Source organism: Bubalus kerabau, chromosome 2 (assembly GCF_029407905.1).
Source record: "Bubalus kerabau isolate K-KA32 ecotype Philippines breed swamp buffalo chromosome 2, PCC_UOA_SB_1v2, whole genome shotgun sequence".
NCBI classification, from domain to species: Eukaryota; Metazoa; Chordata; class Mammalia; order Artiodactyla; family Bovidae; genus Bubalus; species Bubalus kerabau.
In genome coordinates, this window is record NC_073625.1 from 98225116 (window position 1) to 98248228 (window position 23113).

The window sequence follows — 23113 nt, forward strand, 5'->3', positions numbered from 1 at the left end:
CACTTAACAAGCTCAAAGATTCAAATATACATATTTACACATACATTTAATCCCTCTAAAATTCCTCTTAATCAAAGCAAAAGTGAGCTGCAACTTATCAAAGCTTTATCACACACATTAAACTAAGTACTTTTGTATTCATTCAAAAACATTTATTGAATGCTGATGATATGCCAGACATGTCTAGTACTATCAACCAATTTAGTGAGGTAGGTATTAATATCTTCACTTGAAGGCCAAAGGAGTTACGTAACTTGTCCAAGTTCAGGCCACCACTACCCTATACAGAGGATTTGCACACACACAAAAAAGTACCTCTTCCTCAAGACTCTTCACTTCCATTTGTCAGAAAATGTATCATAATATACTAATTCTATTAGAACAAGAAAACATATTACCTTCTGCCATAAAATTGTCTTAATAAATATTCAAATTGATAAGTCTATGACCTGATGGCTCAGCAGTAAAGAATCTGCCTGCAATGCAGGAGATGTAGGTTCAATCCCTGGGTTAGGAAGAGCCCCTGGAGAAGGAAACGGCAACCCACTATGGTATTCTTGCCTGGGAAAACCCATGGACAAACGAGCCTGGCAGGCTACAGACCATAGGGTCACAAAGAGTCGAACACGATTTTAAGCTACTTAGCAGCATGATATAAAGTTTGCACCTTTCATGGGTTTCTTTGTGCAGTGAACAATTTACTTAATGGTCAATCCCATACGATATCTAATAAATGCAGCACCAGGGATTTTACTCCAGGGTACTACTATTAACTCCCACCCTAAATGGGAATCATTAAGAATCTCATGTGAATTACATAATCCTCTGGCTGCATATGATCGTTGCCTCCTTTCAGCATTGTTTCATACTCAAAGCACTTATAAATATGTATTTATGGACATAAACCCCTGAATACATAGAAAGCTACAAATGCTGGATGAATGAGAAGGGTTTCTCAGAAAGACCATCATTAGCATCTCCCAAACAAGAACTGTTTCTCCAAAGCCTGGTTTTACCCACCAGGCAAATTGGAAAATATTAAGATGAATATAAAATATTTGTTCTCATAAATATCAAGCAAATGACCTGAAGATCTTAATTATCACAAAAATGATTTTAATCAGATTCCACTAAGAAGGAATCTTAGTTCTTCAGATCAAAGTCAAGTCAAAGTGCTTCAGATCAATATTCTGTCAAGTTCTGAAAGATTTTTCAGAAACAAGGGATTTAACAAAAAGATTTTGCTTTTTCCTAGAGGAAGATATCTCAGAGTGTAAAACAGTCTTAATATCCAATAAAAATAAACACGTCTTTAGAAAGAACAATGTATGTTTATGTGGTGCTTTAATTCATCCAAATCTCCCTTGTTGGGTCTCTATCAGGTTTCAAGTTTTGTGTCAGATGCTGAGAACATGCGGATGATCAAATCCAGACCACGCACTACTCTCATTCCAGCAGGCAAAATTGTGGTAAGTGCTACAATAGAGATCTAGACAAAATGTAATAGACCCACTTGCTCTTGCCTTGATTTGTTCTCCATACACGATTTCTTGGAATTTAGGTAAATAAACCTCACAAAATTTTAAGTATGCTCTAAAATGAACGTGAAGGCCAATCACTGTCATCGTATCTGGCACATAGTAAATATATAATAGATGTGGAACGAATAAATAAATCAACTTTCCAGATTACAAATTAGAGTTGGGCCACAAGCAAACATTCCCATCAATTATAAAATAAGTGTTCATGAATACAAAATATTTTTAAATAACCAAAGCCTAAGGCAATTTGAATTGAGAGAAGAGACCATTTAAATATAAACCTCATACTACCTAGCCTAAAACATAAGATAAATTATTTCCTATGTCTTAGTCTATTTAACGATATATTTTCAACATCTCAGCAGCACATTCATTTTTATTTTCAAAGTTATGTCAGCTATTTTTTTTTTCCTAAATCCCAACCATATCTGTCAATCTGGTTTTGGTAAGAGTGATTAATTATGAGGAGGTCTAATAATTTCCATTGTTTTCAGTCATCCAGACAGAGAAGATCTGGGATTAAAGGCAAAAGAGAGAGAGAGAGATACACGGGCAGATTCCTTGCTGTATAGAAGGGATCTATATTCACGAATTCCAACTTTTCAGGTGGGTAATTTGAGGTTTGTATCTTCAACGGTTTAACCACTCCATCCGGTACTAACCAAACGTCCCCAAAGACATTTCACTGAATTACAAACAAAACGCTATCCACCTTACTCACTTTTTCTTCTAATTCTGTGCTTTTGGACTTCTTTTTATTCGTCTCACATTCTGTTAAAAATAACTTGAGGATGGGAACACAGTCTATGCTATCTCCTTCATCAGCACCTAGCCCGGCACCTTATGCAATGAAGCACTTACAAAATGCCTTGGGATAATATTACTAGACACGAAGCCACCGCACGTATGAAACTCCGAGGTTAGCACTTTCTAACATGCTTTCAGGCAATGCCTGATGTAAAGAAGAATCACAAAATACTAAATTAAAAGAGGCCTTTACGCTGTTTAAAATACAGTTCTTACCACCACCACCACCACCACGAGAAAATAGTTCCAAACTTTCCACGCATAGTTAATGCTCCTCCGCTCACACGCTCCAGCCGAGGACTGTGCGCCTGCGCCCTAGGGGGTGGTACCTTTGCACCTGGCTGCTGCTGCCGTTGCTGATGCTAAGTCGCTTCAGTCTTGTCCGACTCTGTGCGACCCCATAGATGGCAGCCCACCAGGCTCCGCCGTCCCTGGGATTCTCCAGGCAAGAAAACTGGAGCGGGTTGCCATTTCCTTCTCCAATGCATGAAAGTGAAAAGTGAAAGTGAAGTTGCTCAGTCGTGTCCGACTCTTCGCCACCCCATGGACTGTAGCCTACCAGACTCCTCCATCCATGGGATTTTCCAGGCAAGAGTACTGGAGTGGGTTGCCATTGCCTTCTCCATTGCACCTGGCCTTACCCTCAATTTCTCTTTCCCCGCCACCTGCGGCTTCCTGATCCGTGCTTGCGCAGGGGTCTGAGGTGGCCAAGCTGTCAAGAGAAGGGCCCGAGTGGGCTCTTGGAGGGCCCAAGATTGTCCATAGCCACAGAGGGGAAAAAATGGTGGAAAATTCAACGCTGCCATTTGCAGAAAGAGCATTCTATGGTTTTCTCCGTTAAGCTCCCAATTTTGGTGCACACTCTGTCTCAGATGGGCTTTTATTCCTGAATCTTGAAATTATTCGGCAGTTCCATTACTACCTCCTTGTTACCATAGTAATCCATTATATACTCTTATTTGGAATAAACATGACGAGTCAACTGCATTCATGTTATCACAGATAACATTGCTAAAAATCAACAGCAGAAGAAATGCCAAGAGGCCATCCAGTATTAGAAGATATACCTATTAGTGAAGTAAACTAAATATTCCTTCTTGTAACCAAAGAACTTCACACCAAAAACTGAATTGTAGGTAGACTAACACCAAGCATTTATTATTTTTGACATAGTAATCCCTTATGATTATACAGTGGAAGTGAGAACTAGATTTAAGGGACTAGATCTGATAGAGTGCCTGATGAACTATGGACTGAGGTTCGTGACATTGTGCAGGAGACAGGGATCAAGACCATCCCCATGGAAAAGAAATGCAAAAAAGCAAAATGGCTGTCTGGGGAGGCCTTACAAATAGCTGTGAAAAGAAGAGAAGTGAAAAGCAAAGGAGAAAAGGAAAGATATAAGCATCTGAATGCAGAGTTCCAAAGAATAGCAAGAAGAGATAAGAAAGCCTTCCTCAGCAATCAATGCAAAGAAATAGAGGGAAACAACAGAATGGGAAAGACTAGAGATCTCTTCAAGAAAATTAGAGATAACAAGGGAACATTTCGTGCAAAGATGGGCTCGATAAAGGACAGAAATGGTATGGACCTAACAAAAGCAGAAGATATTGAGAAGAGGTGGCAAGACTACACAGAAGAACTGTACAAAAAAGATCTTCACGACCCAGATAATCATGATGGTGTGATCACTGACCTAGAGCCAGACATCCTGGAATGTGAAGTCAAGTGGGCCTTAGAAAGCATCACTGCAAACAAAGTTAGTGGAGGTGATGGAATTCCAGTTGAGCTATTTCAAATCCTGAAAGATGATGCTGTGAAAGTGCTGCACTCAATATACCAGCAAATTTGGAAAACCCAACAGTGGCCACAGGACTGGAAAAGGTCCATTTTCATTCCAGTCCCAAAGAAAGGCAATGCCAAAGAATGCTCAAACTACCGCACAATTGCACTCATCTCACATGCTAGTAAAGTAATGCTCAAAATTCTCCAAGCCGGGCTTCAGCAATATGTGAACTGTGAACTTCCTGATGTTCAAGCTGGTTTTAGAAAAGGCAGAGGAACAAGAGATCAAATTCCCAACATCTGCTGGATCATGTAAAAAGCAAGAGAGTTCCAGAAAAACATCTATTTCTGCTGTATTGACTATGCCAAAGCCTTTGACTGTGTGGATCACAATAAACTGTGGAAAAGTCTGAAAGAGATGGGAATACCAGACCACCTGACCTGCCTCTTGAGAAATCTGTATGCAGGTGAGGAAGCAACAGTTAGAACTGGACATGGAACAACAGACGGGTTCCAAATAGGAAAAGGAGTATGTCAAGGCTGTATATTGTCACCCTGCTTATTTAACTTATATGCAGAGTACATCATGAGAAATGCTGGACTGGAAGAAACACAAACTGGAATCAAGATTTCCGGGAGAAATATCAATCACCTCAGATATGCAGATGACACCACCCTTATGGCAGAAAGTGAAGAGGAACTCAAAAGCCTCTTGATGAAAGTGAAAGTAGAGAGTGAAAAAGTTGGCTTAAAGCTCAACATCCAGAAAACGAAGATCATGGCATCTGGTCCCATCACTTCATGGGAAATAGATGGGGAAACAGTGGAAACAGTGTCAGACTTAATTTTGGGGGGGGCTCCAAAATCACAGCAGATGGTGACTGCAGCCATGAAATTAAAAGACGCTTACTCCTGGGAAGGAAAGTTATGACCAACCTAGATAGCATATTCAAAAGCAGAGACATTACTTTGCCAACAAAGGTCCGTCTAGTCTAGGCTATGGTTTTTCCTGTGGTCATGTATGGATGTGAGAGTTGGACTGTGAAGAAAGCTGAGTGCTGAAGAATTGATGCTTTTGAACTGTGGTGTTGGAGAAGACTCTTGAGAGTTCCTTGGACTGCAAGGAGATCCAACCAGTCCATTCTGAAGGAGATCAGCCCTGGGATTTCTTTGGAAGGAATGATGCTGAAGCTGAAACTCCAGTACTTTGGCCACCTCATGCGAAGAGTTGACTCATTGGAAAAGACTCTGATGCTGGGAGGGACTGGGGGCAGGAGGAGAAGGGGAAGACAGAGGATGAGATGGCTGGATGGCATCACTGACTCAATGCATGTGAGTCTGAGTGAACTCCGGGAGTTGGTGATGGACAGGGAGGCCTGCATGCTGCGGTTCATGGGGTCGCAAAGAGTTAGACATGACTGAGCAACTGAACTGAACTGAACTGAATAATAGTGATCATAATTTTGACTCTCTCTCTTATTAACAGCTAATATTAAAATATAAAAGGGCTTCCCAGATGACTCAGTGGTAAAGAATCCACCTACTAGTTCAGGTGACCCAGGAGACTTGGGTTCCATCCCTGAGTTCGGAAGATCCCCCGGAGGAGGAACTAGCAACCTGCTTCACTCTTCTTGCCTGGGAAATTCCATGGATGGAGGAGCCTGGCAGGCTACAGTCCATGGGGTTGCAAAGAGTTGGAAATGACTAAGCTACTAAATGCACACACACACACACACACACACACACACACACAGTGAAATGTAAAAAGAAAACAATGTTAAGTTGAATTTTTCTTAGATTGAGCATGTGTGTGCCAAGTCACGTCTGACTCTTTGTGATGCTATGGACTGTAGCCCACCAGGCTCCTCTGTCCATGGGGTCCTCAGGCAAGAGTTCTGGAGTGGATTGCCATGCCCTCCTCCAGGGGATTATCCTGACCCAGGGATTATCCTGACCCCTGCAACTCTTATGTCTCCTGCATTGGCATGTGGGTTCTTTACCACAAGCGCCACACTTAGATTAAGATAGAAGCCCCTCTCTTAGACTAAGTCCCATTAATAGTGTGAAAGTGAAAGTATTAGTCATTCAGTTCTGTCCAACTCTTTGCGATTCCATAGACTGTAGCCCACCAAACTTCTCTGTCCGTGGGAATTTCCAGACAAGAATACTGCAGTGGATTGCCATTTCCTTTCCAGGGGATCTTCCTGACCCAGGGATCGAACCCACGTTTCCTGCATTGCAGGCAGAGTCTTTACCATCTCAGCCACCAGCAAAGCCCTTATTAACACTGCAAATGTTCTCAAATAGCAGGCATTAATAGAATAAACTAATGTTACATTACTCTATATAGATATCTTTATATCAGTAGTTACAGAAACTATATATGCAAAACTAAATATACGCCAGGCTCCTCTGACTATGGAATTCTCCAGGCAAGAATACTGGAGTGGGTTGCCCCCTTCTCCAGGGTATCTTCCCAATGCAGGAATTGAACCTGCGTCCTCCACATCGCAGGCAGATTCTTTACCATTTGAGCTACCCGGAGAGCCTCATATACTCTATAGTATAACACAGTATATTTGCAGAGAAGATCCATTTCTCAGTAATCCAAAGAAATTCAGAAACCATTTATGCTTACAGTTTTCTTAGATACTGGCATTCAATACAATTTAAGTAGAACAATTTAATAACAGCAGATAATTTGGGTTATGCCATTAAGGTGGCAAAAAAGCATGTTTCAATATACTATGAATTTTGTACAATGAAACACTGATAAATAAATTCTTGACCAAAAAGAAAATGTTTCAGCTTCCTTTTGAAACACAAGCATCATCATTCATTGCTCTCTACTTATCTTGGTGTTTCTACCAGGTAGGCTGCATATACCCAGATCGGATAAGAACTTCACAGACAGAAATATTGAAAATTAATAAGCAATTTATGAAAATCATTAAAAAAGAGATTCAAGTACTGACATGGTGGAATTTTGATGTTTTAGTTTTCCTCATTTAAAAAGTTTCTAAATATACTTTAGCATTTGAATAGAAACAAATATTTCTAATACTTCCTTCCAGGTTTATATAAATTCCTCCTAATTTCACTCTTCTCCTCTGTAGAAATCAAATGTGTATCTAGTTTACATAGGCACAGCATAGTACAAAGGCTCCTAATAAGTAAGTGCTCATATTTCATTTAGCGGATATTTACTGCAAATGTGTGCAAACTTGTATAAAGCACTTGTATAAAGTGCTAGAGTACTAGGGATCGTGTAAAGATACATAAAAAGGATAGTCAGCTTTCCTGATTTGTAATTTTAAAAAATAAAATGAATACAAATAAAATAAAATAGTAAAGAGAAGAAATGAAATAAAATGATAAAATGAAAAAGGATGCGGAGATTATTTTTCTATCTCTTGGGCTCCTTCTTTTATGATTATCATATTGTTGTTCTACATTTTGCTAAATTACTATAAAAAGCTTAAAGGCAGAGTCTATCATATTTTTCACCCTATCTTTAACATCTGCCATAATGAAGAAGAGGCTTTCCTGGTGGCTCAGGCAGTAAAGAATTCGCCTGCAATGCAGAAGACCTGGGTTCAATCCCCAGGTTGGAAGATCCCCTGGAGAAGGGCATAGCAACCCACTCCAGTATTCTTGCCTGAAGAATCCCTGTGGACAGAGGAGCCTGGCAGGCTACAGCCCATGGGGTCACAGAGTCGGACACGACTGAGCAACTAAGCACAGCACATAATGAAGAATATAAATTTAAGTGAGTAAATAAACATTAAAATGTCACATAAGAGAGAGAAACAAAATGCTATAAGCACTAAAATCAACACTGTGATTGCAACTCCCTCAAGTATTAAGGAAACAGCTTATTGTTACCTGAAATAAATGATTTAAATGTTTTCTCAAAATCCACCATTTATGATTTGAGGTAGGGACTTCAGAAGTTAGAAACAGCATTCTTAGCAATATCTAGAGCCAAATCTAAATCTTTGAAGAGTAGTTCAGGCTGGATTTCTAGGTGTATCCTAACAGGATGTAATTTTGTATATAAATATGCATGTGATTTTCTAAATATTAAAAGATTCTTCTCTAGTCATGTTCCTCATGGAGAAAGAGTCTGAGCAAAAATCAAATGCTGAAACAAGGCCCCTACTTTTTAAATTGCTGTTTCTGAATGTGAGGGGATCCTGGCAGCACCTTATTACCTAATCCCATGGAAGAGCTGGAATACAGATTATTCTAGCAGCCCACAGTTGCTACAGTTCTGAAACAAATACCATGAACTCCCATGCTCAAACACACACATCTGCACATGGACCGACTTCCATCCAGGAAATAGACCTGACCCCTTTAGAAATGGCAGAGTAAATCAGGAAATCAGCTCCAAGGATTCTGTCCTTCTACTCTGCTTCAGGGACCCAAATTCATACCCTAATGGTTTTAAGTTTCCATGACCAAACCCAAGAACAAGGGGCAGAAGACCTGAAGACTCACAAATAGCCCATCCACGCTTTTCTGTGGAAACAAAACAGTTTTATCCAACATCCCTGGAAAAATGTGAATGATCTGTTCGGGACTGAACTGCTTCACCCCTGTTGTATGTAAATTATTCATGACCCTCTCCTTTGGCACATTTTGCACTCCATTTTCTCTGCTCACTTCATCAGCTTTTTTCCAAGCTATCTCAATTGCCTTGTGCTCTGCTCTCTTCAGAAACTTAAAGAGGAAACTGCATGATTCATTCAATTAACTGAATCATACATTTCTTTTCGATATATTGGGAAGTAGGGAAGGTGCTTTGGGATTTCTTTAATAGCTTTTTAGAAAACAACTCCTTAAATTATTCTATTTTAAATCTTTGAAATGCTTTGTATAACTTTCTCTGATAGCATGATATTGCACTAAAACCCTGGAGTGTTAGGAAAACCTATTTCTGTTGTCAGTACTTCACTGTGAACAGCAGGGGGCAATAGCATATCAAAAATTGTGGAAACTGTCTCAGGCTCTGAGAAACACTGTTGACTTGCTGCACTGGGTCTGTGTTTCCCAGCCCGATGATCTCAGCTCTTAGATGAAGTCTTTTGTTTTGTGTCCTATTTTACAATGCACTGTTCAGTTTTCTGTGAGTTGTGACTTATTCAGACAGCATTTCACTGTCAGTTTAGCTTAAGAAAAAAAAAAAAGGTGAGAAAAAAAAAAGAGGAAGGAGAAAATTAAATTGCAGCTAAATGAAATACAAAAAGACAAGTAATCCTGCCTGTATTTAAAGTTTGTCCCTTCTCTGTTCCCATCCATTGCAATCTTGAAAATAGTTTTTCTGGATTACAGACTTAATATACCCTTGAGCCTTCCCACATAGATGCACGCATTTCATTTTCCCTTCTTTGTCATACAGTTAACAGATATCTGTATAAAAAGGAAAAACTGTTTTAAGCTGAACATTTTTTAAAATAGTTCAAAAAAACTTCTATGTTGTGTGCTAGCCTTTGGTCAAGCATCTCTGATTAGAATTTTTATATTTTTCTGCCTTTTAAACATTTATTAGTCAAGATACATTTCATTGTTATGTTTCAATAAAATTATTCCCCTGTGAATTCACACCTTCAGCTAAATGGCAAAAAAGCTGAAGTTGTGAAGCTACAGCTGATGAATTTGGGGGTAGAATATAATGTAGAAACTAAAACATCAAACATTTGAGAATATAGTCAAGGATCATTTCCACTGCATTGGAAGGTGTTTCATAATCCAACCTTCAAAATCAGCAGAAATTAAACTATTTCATGCATAATTTGAGTTACACCTTAAAACATAAAACCGCTAAGACTGGCTTCTCCCACTCAGGCTGAAATTCCCAGAGTTATTAATTTATTACTGTGGAATGGCAGAAGTAATATTATTTCAACATCTGGCAACAAAATTACTCTTCAAGAGATATTCCTTCCCTCCTTGAGACTGAGGGCCCTATCTGATACTCTGATACTCTTCTGGCCTGTCTCCTAGTATTCAGCTGCACACAGCACTCCAGTCACACCAGCCTCGTTGCTGGTCTTTGAAAACACACCAAGTAATCATGTGTCTCTAGGCCTTGCTGTTCTCTCAGTCAGGATAAATCTTACTCCACTTATCTAAATGACTCATTCCTTCACCTACTTCTATGTCCAGGGACTTCCCTGGTGGTCCAATGGCTAACACTCTGTGCTCCCAATGTAGAGGCCCCAGGTTCAATCCCTGACCAGGGAACTAGATCTCATATGCCTCAACTAAGAGTCTGCATGCCACAACTGAGACCCAGAGTAGCCAAATAGATAATTTTTTTTTTAAGAATGTGTCCAAAAGTCAGTTTCTCCATGAGGCTTTTCCTGACCACCTACTTAAAACAGAAAATTTCCCCCAGCATTTCCTATACTCCTTGTCCTCCTTTATCTTCCTCATTAGTACTTATCACCAAATATGTCACATATTACATGTAAATATAATAAAGATGAGTTATCTGAGACCAAACATATCAACTAATAGGGACTTAACCCCTCCATATTACAAGGACAAACAAAGCAGTTGATTGTAAAGCAAAATCCAACTTTTTGCTGCACATAAAAGACAAACACATACCGAAAACAAAATAATTCATAAATGTTAATAATGAAAGGAGGCAAAACGGTATACCAAGAAAATACAAAGAAAGAATTAATATTTTGAAATCCAATTAAACAGAATTTAGACCGAAGCCTATTACCAAGTCAAAGAGCACTTTACAACTTTAAAGGCTACAATCACAGTGAAAATAAAATATTTAGGAAAGATATGCAGCAAATAACACAGTAGCTTCTTTCACTTAGCAGAAACTACAAGAGAGTCAAAGACACTAGAAATACCTAATAATAGCAGACTTTAGTATACTTATTGTGGTCCAAGACCAAAAATGATACCAAAAACACTTTAATAGTTGAGTCTATAGTTACATACAGAGACATCTATACCTCAGTAAATTACAGTAAGAAAAATACAAATAATATTCTCCATCAATGACATGATAAAAGTATGAATCCATAACAAGCAAAGCACAAGAAAATCTTCCCACCTTGAAATTTTAAGTTTTCTATTAAACTTAGCTTGGCTCAAGAAAAAACAACAACTGATAATGAAATTTTTTAGAAAAAAAATAATGAAAACATGATATCAGGGTTTACAAGATACTGCTGAAAAGTGTCCAGAGAAAAATTCATGAATTTAAAAATTTATATCAATAAAAATGAGAGAAGATGAGTTAGATATTATATTCAAAAAGTTATAAATATTTAAGGCTTGCTTTTTTTTTTTACATTTTGGACTTAATTTTCTTTTTAATTAAGTAACCTATACTTGAAAACAACCTGGAGCAAATCTAGCTGTATCAAACTGCATTTAGCACTTTTATAATTCATTATCACATTGGTACTGTTATTTTGAAACTACTATATATATTAAGGGAAAAAGTAAATATGAAATTATTTAACATTCGGAATCATGCTTTTCAGTAGAAAAGAGATACAACATAAAATCAAATAAGTAGAAAATTATGTAATCTTTCATTAAAAGTGGAACATCAGCACAAATTTATGATTTATTTTTCTTTGAAAACCACATAATTCCTACATCTTGTATTTATAACTCTGAGAAGTAACAATAAGCCTTTCAGTCATGAAGATCCCATATGCACAGAGTGTGGTCACCAAATACCATTTTCAGTGAATGCAATGAAGACTCTTTTGAGAAATGTCTCATTCTAGGTGTGGAACAGTAAATGAGACTGTTACAATATGAGACTGGGACTCAGGGTCTTCATATATTTAAGCAATAAGCAATTATAGAGGAAAATAGAGGAGATGACTCTATTTATATTACCAATAAACCGAAAAATTATCCTAGGAGTAAATGTCATAAGAACTGTGCAAAATCTATATGAGAAAAACTTTGAAGCTTTTCTGAAAGATAGAAAACTGTGACTTGAATAAAAGGAAAAATAAACCTTGCTCCTCAATTAAATAATAAAAAAATTATAAATTAATGCCACTTTTCAAAGTATGTTTAGGTTAATGAGGCAGTACTGAGGAAGGCAATCCTGTGAACTTCTAGTTCCTGTAGTGTACATGGAAGAAATAAATAAGCAACATTATTTCCCCCAAAACCAGGAAATCAAAATAAGAAAACAGCAATAAACTATTTTGTCAATAACTAGCTCTACCAGATATTGAAATATACAGTTTCTATACTTTAAAGAGTATATTATTAGCACTTGAGTAGACAATCAGATCAATGGAAAAAATAGAAAATATAAATGTAGAGCCAAGAATGATGTGAAAATTTATGTATGTGATAAAAGTGGTATCTCAAATCACTGGGAGATAAGTGGACTTTTGAAAATTAAACGCTGTTAGAACAGCTAAGTAGGTCTTAGAACTAGGAAAAAAGTGGATATAACACTACCCATGTGGAATTTCAGCCAATAAAAGCCAAAAAATTTAACATGAATCTTACAATGAAGACCAATTTGATTATCCAAATAGAAAGACATTTTGGAAAACCACTGGTCTGAACTTTCCAAAAAAGCCAATGCCAGAAAAAAACAATAAACAAAAAAGGCTGAGGAAGTAGTCTAAATTGACGGAAGCTAGAGACTTGATAACTATAATCAATATGTGATCCTCGTTAAATCATGAATTTATATTTTACAAACAAGTATAGGGGAAGCAAGGATTGAGGGTGGAGGGGGACAATCAAGGAAATTCTAATATGTGTTATATATTAAATTACAGAAATGTACCAATGTTTAGTGCATTCCGACTCCCTATGTTGGAAAAATCTAGTGATATATATCCTAATGACATACCACTGTGATCCTATTGGACAGTAGTCCTCAATCAGGGCGATTTTGCCCTCCCCTCCCCTGTCACACAATGTCTGAAAACATTTTTGATGGTCACAAGTTGGGGAGCGGAGGGGAGGGTTGCTACTGGTGTCTAGCAGCCTCTAAAGCCAGGAGTTCTACTAAACATTGCACAATGCACAAGACGGCGGCCCCACTCCCCTCGCAACAAAGAAACATCATGCTAAAAATCAATAGCGCCACAGTTGACAAACCCTGATGTAGGAGAATCCCTTATTCTTAAGGGATAGTACTGAGATACTGGGCTTCCCTCGTGGCTCAGCCGGGAAAGAATCTGGTTGCAAAGCAGGAAACCCAGGTTTGATCCTTGGGTCCAGAAGATCCTCTGGAGAAGGGAAGGGCTACCCACTCCAGTATTCTTACCGGGAGAATTCCATGGACAGAGGAGCCTGGCGGGCTACAGTCTACTGGCTTGCAAACAATTTGTCACGTCTGAGCGACTACGCAACTAAGACACACACACACACCCGAGATATTAGGCTGAATTAAATGAAACTGTCTTCTGTTCAGTTCAAATATCCGTAATATTGAAGGGTGAAGGGATATAGTATTCACAACTGTCAAACTGTGCAGCAAAAAACACCGTACACAACCTTCCGCCCTGCTTCCTCCCCCATGGGCTACCGCAGCAGGGTCGCACTCCTCCAGGGCGTGCTGACCTGCCGAGCCTGCGCGATGGGAGGATCCTGCGAGCAGCCACTGCGCAGGCGCTGGGTGGCAGCCGCACCCACGCGGCGCTTGTCCAAAAGTTACAGATGTGCACAGGGACCTCGCAGTCCGCGCGGCTGCCTACAGCAGAGGAGAGAAGAGAGAACGCCGCAGGGCGCGCCGTTGGCTTCTGCGTGAGTGACAACGCTGCTTTCCCAGTTCGACCCCGTCTCCTCTGCGTTCCGCAGAGGGCTGCAGTGAGCATCGTTTATCCTTTGGAGCATTTATCCTTCGCCAGGAAGAGCCAGTTGTGTTTGGTCCCTCGTGCCTGGCCATTCCCAGGCTGGATTCTTCGGAGGTGGGCTTTTACACTCTCCTTAGTGGATTCTGACTTCCTGTGTCTGACGAGCCTGGGCAGTACTACATCTCCTGACCAGGGACCGAAAGTGCCCTGGTAGGCTCATTCCACACCCGGCTTCTCGTCAGGAAGAGCTTACCCAGGTAACATTTTTAACTACCTTAAAGTTTTCAGCCTAGAGTTTCCTAAGGAGTCGGCAGACTTTTTCAGTAAAAAAGCCAGAGAGCAGACGTTTTAGGATTTGCAGGCCAGGAACAGTCGTTTTTGTCGCTTTTCTTTTCTTTTCTTTTAACAATCTCATAAAAATGTAAATAAATAAATAAAACGCTCTTAGCTTCGGACTTCACAGAAACATGAGGATTACAGTGTTTAGACTACAGTCTTTCAATTTACCCAGCACGGAGGCTAGAGCTTTAGCCCCCAGTTCAACCACGGTTTTGCAATAGACTCAGAGGACTACGACCCACCCCCGAGTGTACTGGGCCCCGCCTACCGAGGCTGAGCTTACCATCTTTGGGGTCCCTACACCTGCACTTCTGCTTTTCCATGATGAGTGTGGCCAGTGGCGAGTTCCTAGCAGTCAGCAGAGCTGCTAGGAAATCCCCAGACCAACAGCCACACCCTCCTTCTCTCTAAAAGGGCAGTCTCTTCCTATCTGGGAGCAAAAACCAGTCCTTACACTGAGACTAGGTGAGTATAAACAATACAAGAAGATCTCACAATGCAGTATCAACTGTATTTGTAATTTGTATAGCATTTTTTCTATTGATAAATGTAATATATTTACGCCCACTATGGTAATTTGGGAAATGCTGAAAAGTAGATAGAAGAAAATTAAAATTTAGCATACTCCCAAGCCACAAAAATGAACTATCAAAATGTTTATGTATTTGTTTAGTTGGTCTTTTAAGTGTATATGAATAGGATAACTTACTGAACTGGATTTGTAAAAAATGTTTCTTAATCAACTTTTGTTGAAGTGAAAAATCCAGGAAAGTGGTCAAATTGTAAATGAACAGTTCAATAAACTTTTGAAGGCTAACACAAACATATCCTTACATCCACCACCCAGATCAAGAGATAGGGCATACCTAGCTCCTCCAGCCCCATATTCAGTCAAGGGCAGCTTCTTCCCAAATATAACCATTGTCTTATCCTCAAATTCATAGATTAGTTTAATTTCTTTAAATTCACGTGAACTGAATTAATCAGTAAATTTTCTTTAATTTCATGTGAAATGAATTAATCAGTAAATATCCTCCTCCTGTAATATTTTCTTTCCCTCCATATTACATTTGAGACTCATTCAATGTTGCATGTAATGTCTATGTATTTTGTCTTATGCTGTACAGCATTTAATTGTGTGAATATACTGCAATTTATCATTTATACTGTTGTTTTTTAAATTTAAGCTATATTGAGATATAGTTCCCATACCCTGCAATTTTCATCCATTTAAAACGTACAGTTTAATATTTTTGTAGTATATTTACAGATAAGTGCAACCACTGGCAGGCACAGTCAATTTCAGAACATTTTCATCACCTCAAAACAGCTCCATACTCTTTAGCTATCACTCCCCTACCCTGCATCCTCTCCAGCCCGAAGCAACTACTTTTTGCCTCTATAGATATGCCTATTTTAGACAGTTCATAAAACTGGTCCGTTATACTGATACTAAATATTGTGATTGGTTCCTTATACTGATAGTGAATATTCATGTTATTTCCAGGTTTGGAACTAGAAATACAAATAATACTTCTGTGAACATCATTATACTTAATCAGCATATTATATGTATCTAAAGCTATATATGTATTGAATAGATACATATTTCTATGGGATATATATCTAAAAGTAGAATAGCTCCAACATAGGGTATATTTCCATGGTTAGCTATAGTTGATGGTGCCAAACAATTTTCAAATTTACACTCCCGCCAGCAGCGGATGAGACTTTTCATTGCTCCACACCCTCACCAACATTTGGTGATTGTGTGGTTTCAATTTACACTCCTCGGATGACTAATGGGAAAAGAGTGTCTTTTCATGTAATTATTAGTTGTCTGAAGATCCTCTTTAGTAAAATGCCTTAAAGGTCTTCATTTCATTTTTGGAGGGGTTGTCTTTTTCTGTTTGATTTATATATTCTAGATGTGAGTCCATTTTCATTAATGAGTACTGCAATCAAACAGATACTTTTTCTTATCTGACTTGCATTTTAACCATCTCGTTAAATTTTAATGACTGTACATTTTAAACTTTTACTGAAGTCTTAATTTCTCAGTCTTCTTCTATGGTTAGTACCTTTGCTATCCTAAGAAACCATCGCCTACAAGAACCTTCTCCTATTTCACCATCTAAAAACATGTTTTTCTTTGCATCTTTAAATCCACTAACCACGAATCGATTTTGGAGTATGGCGGGCAGTAAGTGTTAATTTTTTTTTTCATATAGCTGTCCAGCTGATCCAGATGCTTTTCTTGAGACTTCTTTTCTTATTGCCCTGCAGTGTTACCTTTCTCACAAATCAATAGAAACATAAATCAGTACAGATATTGGAATAAATAGGCAAGGTCTTTGACCATGACAAATATATTAAGGAATCTTACAAAAATAAGATGTAATATATGAAGAAGTAGAGAATTTCAAGAGAGAAAAAAATCTTTTTTTTGTGAGATGGAAGTCCTACAACTGAAAAATACAATATCTGAAATTATTTGATAGGTTATCAGTAGGTTGGACACAATCATGAAAGCATCATTAAACTTGAAGTCAGGTTGCTAGAAATCACCCAAATATAAGTGCACTGAGACAAAAATATTGTAAATAAACAAAGCAGCAGTGACTGATACGAATAGTATCAAGTGGCCTAAAATATATGAAATTTAACTCCTAAAAAAGCAAAGGGAGAGAACCTGGGACAGAATTATATTTGAAAAAATATTGGCAGAAGCTTTCCAAAATTAATCAACTCTGTATTACCCAGGACATTTGCTTGTTTCCAAGGAAGAGAGTGGATCCCAATACCCTTGCTTGCCATGAATGGAATTTGGAAGTGAGCACAAATAAACTTCTCCATCTACATGAATGAGCAGTAGAACATTTTAAAGGCACACAAAATTGGGGGAAATACCTTGTTTGGTGGAACTGTCCCAAACATTACTATACTTTTAACATAAATTTTGCTTACCCACTAAAGCCCAGAAGACCACCTCAATCATAGTAATACCAAAATGTCCTCCCAGGTTTTCAGAATATCCCCTCAGGGCATTGTATGGCCCTACATCCATTGAGGGCCCCTCTCTCATGCGATCTGCCACTGCCTTCTTTCCCACCTCATCTTCTAATGTTCACCTCTCTCAAACCACTCTGGCATCTTTCCATCTGAGGGCTTTGGGGATGGCTTTTCTTGCTTCCTGAATGGTCCCCTCCCAAACATCCATATGACTGACGCTTTTCTCCTCCTCAGGTCTTTGTTCAAACATCATTTTCTCAGTAAGACCTAGAAATTAAACAAAACAAAACAGAAAACTTGCATGTTCATTCCCGCATCCCCAGTTTATTTTTATCTGTACCCTTTATTTGAAGTGCTATATATTTTAATTATTTAATTCCCTTACTGTCTCACCTTCCCCACTCACAAAATATAAGTTTCAGTGAGGAGGGAGAGGAATTTACCAATTTTGTTCTCTGTAGTGTCTTCAGTACCTTAAATAAGTAAAAAATTTTAATGATAACATTTTTCTCAGAGATGGCATGTGGGCATCCTTAGTGTATTCCTAATAACCCCTAAATCTTTCAAGATATTCTTTCAGTGTTTCATGAATAAGAAAGTTCTGACAGTACTCCAGTAATTTTTACATTTTTAAAGTATGTTTGAGTGTCTTAGAAAAAAGGATTACAGCGCTAAAAGCTCCAGCTTTTTACCAAAGAGAATAAGAAATGTGATATGGTTGTTTCCAAAGCAACAAAAAGCTTTACCTCATTAAGTAGACTGAGGGCTTCTCCTTATTAGATTGAAAAATCCAATCAAATAGCTGAGGGCTGCCTCACAAAGAAAAAATACTTAGAGCTGTCATCGCAAAGAAATTTGCCTATTCAATTCTAAGCTAATTTGTACCAACTTTTTTTTTCTTCAGGCATTCAGGCATCAGGATCAATGATGAACTTTCAAAAAGGAAAAAGATGGAAAATCATCGAAATTATCATAATCTGTGCTCACAGCTAAATAAGTGTTTCTTTGTAGCATGTGTAGAGTTCAGGGAAATTATATTCCTGTGTTATTTAGTCTACCAGCCACCTATCTGCATACTGTCTTCATCTAGACTATTCTTGAAAGCAGAGCCTGAGACAAAGGTAGAGACATATTCTATTTGGAAATGTGGTCCCAGGGAACAAGGATGAGATGGGAGAAAACAGGTGGAAAAGGAAAGAATGTCCAAGCAAAACAGGTAGTGTTAGTGAGTGGCCCACTAGTGTTCTTGGCTACTTAGTGCAGAACCCTCCCAGTATCCTAATTAAACTGTGTCTCAGAATTGTCTGCCTGAGGGATGAAAAGAAGAAGCATTTATCTGTCAGCTGATCTCACCTGTGTGCTGAGGGCTGCTCCCAGGGGGCAGCAACACCCCCACGAGGAGAGCCTCACTGCGCTACAGCATCACACGTGCTGCAGCAGAGAAGCTTCAGGACAAGAAGCTAGATTCTTGATACAAGCCTGAGATGAGGCACGGTCAGCACAGAGCAGAGCGAAACCTGCCCAGAGCTGTTCACCAAAGCCACAGCTGGAATTGGAGGTGGAGGACATGGGAGGCAGTGCACAGGAGGCATTTCTGAAGCCTAGAGAATGTGCTGTTAGCCTTGTCTAAATCCTCTCTCCTTTCTATCATCACAATTTTATTGTCCAGAACAGAGGTTGGCAGAGGGCTAAATAGGAAGACTAAATGTATTTCCTAGAAGCTGTATGTTAATAACAGTTTTAACCTTGAGTAATGCTCATAAGAAATAGAAAGTGACATTAGAACTTGAAAAAACTTAAGTTACTCTATTGGATAGCAGGATTAGATATCCTCTAAATTCATGTAATCTGAGAAGTAATCATAAATTGGAGAAATAAAATCAACCATTTCTTATATTTCTATGAGCTTTATAAATGTCATTAGTTTTTCCTAAGATATTGTCTTGTATTGTCACATAGCACTAGTGATATAGAAATTACAACCAATGAAGGGAACACTGGTAGGAACACAGGAATGAAAAATGTTGGAATAATTTCCATCACATAAAGGTTGGTATTAATATAGGTTGGAATCAGCAGGGGATGGGGGATAACTGCACATTTTGATTTGGGGTTCCTCTTTGAAGTTCCATTTTATCAGAAATAATTTTCTTTCTGCCTACATCCACGTGATAGCATAATCATCCTCTCTTATCTGGTCTGGAATTACCATCAATAGGAATAAACTTTTGAGTTACTTAGTATGGCTTGAGTTCCTACTGTTTGCTGTTTGTTAGCACAGTGCATGCATGTTAGACATGAAACATTACATCCAAACATTTCAGAATGCATGCTCTTTTAAGGTATGAAAGTGTTAGTTGTTCAGTCTCGTCTGACTCTTTGCGACCCCATGGACTGGAGCCTGCCAGGCTACTCTGTCTTTGGAATTCTCCAGGCAAGAATACTGGAGTGGGTTGCCATTTCCTCCTCCAGAGGATCTTCCCAACCCAGAGATTGAGCTGAGGTCTCCCACATTGCAGGCAGATGCTTTACCATCTGAGCCACCAGGGAAGATATACACAAGACATTTACCAAAACTAACCATATGACTGGTCACAAATCATCTGAACAAATCGCAAAAGACTGACATCCTATAAGAGTATGAAATCAAAATCAATTATATAAAGGTTAAAAAAATGTCCCAAATGGTAGTAATGTAAGGAACATACCACTAATGATCACTGAGTCAAACTATAAATCAGAGTGGTATTTAGAAAATAATTTTGAAATGAATTCTAATGAAAATACAACATATCAAAACTTGGTGGGATACTGTGAAAGCATATGCTTATGGGAAATTTATATCTCTAAATATCTAAGTATCTTAGAAACTTTACAAAATGGTTAGCTGTCAAAGTTTCAAGAAGCTAAAACAATTGTGTGAAGCAGCTTTTTAGACACCGGACAACCGGAAGCAAAGGACTGGTCACTGAGCAGGTGAAACAAGGTGACCCTACCACTGTCCTGCCTTTCTAGGGTTAAGCACTCTGGATCACATTGCAGGAGGAGGAGCTTGAGCAGAGCAGAGGAGTCTTGCTGAGTTGAGGAGACAAAGACTGGTATTGAATGGGACAGGTGTCTTGAGTTTTCAAGGCAGAGTATCAGCAAGAAAGAAGGTATGCAGAGAAAACATTCCCAGAAATTTGCTTACACATCCCACTGTACCCACTGCTAAATACTAAACAATTCCCCAAACTAGCAATCCATTGAGCCATAGTGGAGAGTCCTCACAGAGAACTCCAAACTTTTACTCGGATCTCAGGAAGTTATACATTACGTGCTATCTCTAAACTAGCGTGATGATAAAATCTACACTGTTGCTGCTGCTAAGTCGCTTCAGTCGTGTCCGACTCTGTGCGACCCCATAGACAGCAGCCCACCAGGCTCCCCCATCCCTGGGATTCTCCAGGCAAGAACACTGGAGTGGGTTGCCATTTCCTTCTCCAATGCATGAAAGTGAAAAGTGAAAGTGAAGTCACTCAGTCGTGTGTGACTCTTAGCGACCCCATGGACTGCAGCCTACCATGCTCCTCTGTCCATGAGATTTTCCAGGCAAGAGTATTGGAGTGGGGTGCCATTGCCTTCTCCAAAATCTACACTAGACTTGCTCAAAAAACAAGCCTCAGTAACATGAAGCTGATCCTCAGGTAACTACCTGCGAGAATGTCCAAGAAGCACATGCAAATATGGGATTCAATTTATAAGAGATGTACTTGGGGAAATGCCTGTAAGGGCTGAAAAGAGAGGAAGCCAGAGGAGCAGAATCTTCAGACTACCTAACATGTGTGCCCCTTTGAAAGAAAGGAAGGCTGAGAAGCAAGAGTCCCAGACTGCAGCACAATTTCAGGAGGAATCTAATCAGATGTCAGCTGAGAGGGCAATGTCAGTGGAGAAGCGCCACTAAGCAGAAGGACAGCTTGAAAAATGGGTTAAGAACAGTAAAGAACAGGGAACCCCTTTTTCCACACACCTGACTATGTGACTTGTAAGCCCATACTTAGTATAACAACACCAAAGTTTTCAAGCAGGACCTATAGGCAGGGGAGGGTGGAGAACACCATCTGTACTTAGTTCTTTTAACATAGCCTGCAAGGCACTGTAAGACTAGTGAGAAATTTATGATATTATGTTCTGTGATACAGTAGTTCCATAGGATGTGAATTGATGGTAGGAAAAAAACAAAGCTGGAAGGTTTCTTCGGTGCCAGATTCTCAAAGCCATTCATATGTGGAAGTTTAGCACAACTCTTCCAAGGAGATGATCTGACTCCCATGGCAGCTTGTGATCTACAACTCAGATCCCCCATCAAGGAAGCACTAGCTCCTCATTTGCTGGGAGTACTGTCAGCAGGCAGCCTATAGCTGTCTGCTTTCTTTGGGAGCTGCCTCAGCTTCAGGGAACTGCTCAACTGAGGTCGCACCCTTTGTGGTGTTGCCCATATCCAGTGACCTGCCAGTGCAAGATGATGAAGCTGTCCTTTTGCCCATCTCAGGACACCTCTGAAGGTCATTCCGACCCCAGAGCTCTCGGGTTGCTGGCCAAGGCTGCTGTTGGATTTGGATTACAACACAGTTTTTCCTTCTATCCATTCCTGCTGCTTTCCCTCTTTCCTACAAATACTGGTTTCTACAAGCACTCTGCTTAATAAACATCCTGCAGGTTATGCTTCATCTCAGGAGACTGCATCTTAGAGAACCCAGGCTGAGATGCCCCACTTCCCAATTCTGTTTGCCCACCAAAGCCTTTCTTCATAGAGTATCTAATGAGCTCAGGGATAGGAAACATTTTGATGCTGTTAAGTACGAGTGTGAGAACTAAGTGCTTGTTTGGGACGTGAGAGGGGTGCCTGAGCCTGAACACAAGCCCATGAGTCCTTTGCAATTTGAAATCAGGTCAATATTGAGAAGATGTTGTTTAGTCACTAAGTCATGTCCGATTCTTTGCGACCACATTAACTTCAGCCTGCCAGGCTCCTCTGTCCATGGGATTTCTCAGGCAAGAGTATCAGAGCGTGTTGCCATTTCCTCCTCCAGGGGATCTTCTCGACCCAAGGAATGAACTAGTGTCTCCTGCATAGGCAGGCGGATTCTTTACCACCAAGCCACCAGGGAAGACCCTTGTCTGATTCTGAAAGTGCTACAGAATCCATTAGCTATTGAGGCAGATGGAGAAGATCTAAATATTATATGACCTATGCAAATAAATTTTCATTTATCCTGTAACAATGCTAAAGGTGATCAGTGAGGTTGGATGAAATGCAGTCATTTTTGTCTGACAAAGATTTTGTCTTCACTGCTGCCTTGGGATATTCAGTGGGAGAAGAAAAAGGAAAAGTATAATGAAAGCCTTTGAAAATCATTTTCCAAGAAATGAAAACTAGGCAGTAGATCTTCAGAACTGGGAAGTCTATCCTAAAAGAGTCCAGTGAATTATAAAACACTTATTTAAATATTTGTGTTTGGCAAGCCACTAATACTATCTCAAGATGTATTACTTAAAAAAAAAAATTGTTACAAATCTTTGAAATAATCATTTTTGTATTTTCATACTGCTCTGAAACAAGAGCTGGCTTGGAAGACTTGCACTTAAATGATCAGAGACGGTGAGCTATCAGACGGCATAACCAGCATAAAGCAATTTCCAAATAAGATGAGATGTGCACAGCCTCTACAAACATGGCTTGGGGAGGAGTTTGCCTTAGCTCACTTGAATAAGCTACTGTCTATAGCTCACAAGGGTCCCGTTCTTAATGAGGTGGTGCATAGC

General features: G+C 39.3%; 1 pseudogene; it reads left to right on the forward strand.

Annotated features, from left to right (window-relative positions):
• Positions 1 to 3129: 3129 nt before the first annotated feature.
• On the forward strand, positions 3130 to 3477 carry LOC129643486 (phosphatidylinositol N-acetylglucosaminyltransferase subunit P-like; annotated as a pseudogene).
• The last annotated feature ends 19636 nt before the right edge of the window (positions 3478 to 23113 follow it).